Here is a 4423-nt window from a genome sequence, read left to right as displayed (position 1 = left end):
AAAGACTTCTACCATTATTTGATCACTTCTAGCAGCCCCAAAAGACATTTTTGAAATAAACAGATAACTCTTTTTAAAAATATATGCCTAACAAATATCTATAGATAAATCTCAAAATCTGAGAATGAGGCATACTTTCTTCTCTCTCAAGGCCTACAATTAAATGGGAAAAACACAACATTTATAAAAGGCTTAAATAAGCTGGTAGGTTTTTCTACAAATGAGGTAAATATATTTTTACCCTTTCTATCCTCTTAATTGTACCACCTTACTGAGAACAGTACAGAATAAGCAACTCTGGGAAATCCAAAAATAACACGTGAAAAGGAGGCAACAGAGATGAAAAATGGCCACCCAATTTCTTATTTATGTCTTAAAGAATAAAAAGCATGTGAAGGACTGGTCTGCTTATTGAAAGGTAGCATCTTGTGGTGTCAGAGGAAAAAAAGCCAAACTGAGAGGAGAGGGCTGTGTTGATTAGGGCTGCCTCAGAATACATGTTAGATTGAGTAGGTCTAGAAAGAGCTGGGAGTTTGTGCTAGGAGTTCCCACTTCCCTTTCCCTTAAGAAAAAAAAAAAAAAAAAAAAAGCATATATATATAAATGCTAGTTTTATATATCAAGAGCTAGATATCACTTTATATATATAAAAAGATATCTATGTAGATATAGATATCTTTTTATTCAAAGGATAACCATGTTACAAGGAAAAAGACTGGTAATACCGAAACTTGGAGGATATATGGAGCCATTGCAAGTCATACACTGCTAATGGAAGTATAAATTGGTACAACCACTTTGGAAAACTGCTTAATCGTATCTACTAAAATTAAGCATATACCTTCCTCTTGACACCAAAACTTTTCTTCTGAAAATATGCCTAACAGAAATGTGCACATATATTCACCAGTAGACATGTACTAGTGTGCGTATAGCAGCACTATTTGTAATAGCCCTAAGTAGGAACCAAACCACACCTGTGCAGGTAGAAATCAGGATAATGGTTATCTTTGGTGGGGAATGTCTGAGAGGGAACCTGTGGGGGATTCTTGGTGTTGACAATACTCTATTTCTTGATTTTGGAAAAGGTGTGTTTGTTTTATGAAAATACGTCCAGTTATTCAATTATGGTATGTGTGCTTTTCTGTATGTATATTGTATTTTTTAAAAATAGCCATGTTGTAAAGAAGTTAAAAGTCAAATTGAATAAAAGTAAAATGAAAACCCACAGTGCTAAATAAAGCAGAGGCTATCACATTGCCTACCTTCAATATCAGAAGCAGGCAGAGGCATCCAAGAGTTGAATTTCTGTGGGTCAACTGGGACCAAAAGAATGCATAAGTAGCAGAGTACCACTGTTAGGCTCACCAACTGAACTTCATAAAACTGGAGAGGGCTGGGTGGGATTTCACTGTTCATGAGGGAAGGCTGAAGAAGGCTGAAATTCCTGCCTAAAATGGTGACTGTGGATAGTTGACTGGTTAACAGAGTGACATATAGCAGCCATGCACAGAACTTGTGGGAGCCTAAGACTGGCTCACTGATGGAATCACCACTCCCTTAATAGCTATGGAGCACAAGTTCTGAGACCCAATATAAGTTCTGCTTCTGGACTGAAAATCCGTGGGAACTCAGGCGGGGCAACTGCAAAACCACCAGGGAGAAATGAGCAAGAGAAAGATAGAGGGAAATTTTAAAAGACCTTTAAGATAAACATATAAAATAAAATTTCAAAACCAAGGACAAAAATTAACGAAAGAAAGTGAATAACAGAGAAAATGAAATGGTAGCCTTTTCAACATAATTTTTAAAAGGACCTTTATGTCTCTGAGAGATAGAATAAGAAACATCTGTAAAATATATTAAAAGTTTTAAAACAAATATATTAAGAGTGAATATGAAGGAAGATAAGAATTGAGAACAGATGAATATAAAACATGACAAAGGACTAGCTGATAAAAACGTACAAAATACATGCAACACTTTATGATATCCCTAAACTGGAAAATAAATCTAAGCATTTATCAGTCAACTGATGGATATATTGCTTATCCATCAAATGGATTTTGAGCAATAAAAGTGAACACACTACTGTTATGAAAATGTAATTTCTATGACATGAATAGCCCTTGAAGCTATTATGCTAAGTGAAAGGAGCAAGAGATGAAAGCCTACCTATCATATGATTCTATTTGCTATGGTTTGACTGTTGCATTCCCTGAGAATTCATGTATTGAAACCTAGTCAAAAATATGATGTTAGGAGGTGGTGGCTTTGGGGGGTGATTAAAGAATAAGGACAGAGCCCTCATGAATGGAATTGTTACCCATGTGAGAAAGGCCCAAGAGAAACCTCTCACCACTTCCATAATGGGAGGGCTCAGTGAGAAGGTGCCATCTGTGAACCAGGAAACAGGTCCTCACCAGATACTGCGTCTGACAGTGCCTTAATCTTGGAGGTACTGTCCTGGCTTCCACAACTATGAGAAATAAATTTTTGTTGTTTATATGCTACCCAGTTTATGCTATTTTGTTATAGTTGTTATATATATGTGTGTGTGTGTGTGTGTATACACATATATATATGGTTTTACATAAATGGTGTCTAAGTCTATTTATATATATACACTGTTGTTTCTATACACACTGTTTATACATATATGTACATACTGTGTATATATGTGTGTATATATACTGTGTATATATGCATATACATACTGTATATATGTATATATACCATATATATGTGTGTATATACTGTATATATGTGTGTGTATATACTGTATATATGTGTGAGTGTATATAATGTGTATATATGTGTGCATATGTATACATATATATGGACTTAGACACCATTCATGTACAATATCTAGATAAAGGCAAATTTATAGAGACAGAAACCCTTTCACCAGGATTTCTGATTCTCTTATTCTCTCTTTGTAAGTACTTTTGAAAGTCTTCTAAAAGTCTTTTTAGAACATTTTGATATATAAATAAGCAAGAACAAAAGTTGGTGTGTATGTATGATTTGTGAGTGATAGAGAGACAGAGACAAATAGAGGGTGAGAGAGAGAGGGAGATATTTGTTATTATTTATCTAATAATATTCAATAGGAACTCTGCTGTTCAAAACGCCTCCCATTTAGATACATGGGAGAAAATGTGGTTTAGCCTAATCCCTATTAAGACCCACATGAGCAGGATTTACTGCCTTCACTAATGCCAATAGTTGGCATTATTGGAAAAGAGGAGGTTTTATCTGAAAGAGGCCAAGAGTTTGACTGCCTGCATTTTTCCTTTATCTGTTTTTGTATAGACAACAACTTAAAATGTTAGATTTGCTCCATTTGGAATAGTTTCATCTGGAGCAAATATATAGTCCCTTGGCTCAAAGAATGGGACATTCAGAGCTGATCACACTCCTGGATTCAATAATCAAAACAGCCAAATTTAATCTGAATATGATTAAAGACATTATGTGTTTGCATCCCACGTAAGTCTATCAAGGACTGAACTTAAGGCATACCACCTAGAGGTTTCTTCCAGTGATTTTCAGTCTTGGAGTTCAGGAGTTGAACCAAATAGATTTCTATGCAATGTCCATAGATGGAGAATTCACTTTCTGTCCAAGTCCAAATAAGTCCACTATGTTGATATCTGGGACTAGAACCAGAACTTTGCATGTACCTAATAGTTGAAAACAGAACTCCCTATTTAACAAAAAAAAAAAAAAAAAAAAAAAGGAGAGACCAAGGAAAAGGCTTTTCTTTGAAGTATTGTGTAAAACCTCATGGGGTGGTTATAAGGATTTGTAAAATATTAAATATCTTTGAGTTTGGAGAATTGGCATTGTAGCAGTACAAAACTGTGCTCCTTTTTTCCTCCTTTTCTTAATAACCCCATTACATGACCTTCTAAAGTCTTTGTTCCCTTAGGAAACATTAGATGATTTGCAATATTCTGTAATAAAACTTGGAAAAGATAGCCATAGCACTGCTTCAATAATTATGAACATTGCTTTTAGCTGCAATTTTCCAACAAACCATTCATATAGTAATTGTGAATCCTGGAATAATGCTTGGCCTGGAGTACAAATGTCCCCTCATGTTGTTTGTGGTATGGGCGCAGCATTCCTGCTGCTTGGGTATCCTGAAGCTTTGTCATTTGGCACATGAATGATCTGAATCTCTAAACTGGCTCATGAATACAGACAAGCATTACGGCCTTATTCCTGGAAGTACAGATCTCTTCCTGGCTAGGGCTTCACCTTCAGCTCCAAGAATCATCCCACCGTCTCCCAACCGGCACAGGATCAGCTTCTTTGCTCACTGAGGACTCATGCTTCTGTGAATACTGTGGTTGAGGTTCCCTGTTGGCACAGTCAACATTCCAGTGTTCTGTGATGATTGTGAGCCAGCATCTGT

The sequence above is a fragment of the Piliocolobus tephrosceles genome, chromosome 20 (assembly GCF_002776525.5).
Source record: "Piliocolobus tephrosceles isolate RC106 chromosome 20, ASM277652v3, whole genome shotgun sequence".
NCBI classification, from domain to species: domain Eukaryota; kingdom Metazoa; phylum Chordata; class Mammalia; order Primates; family Cercopithecidae; genus Piliocolobus; species Piliocolobus tephrosceles.
Note: the sequence above shows the minus strand (reverse complement) of the source record.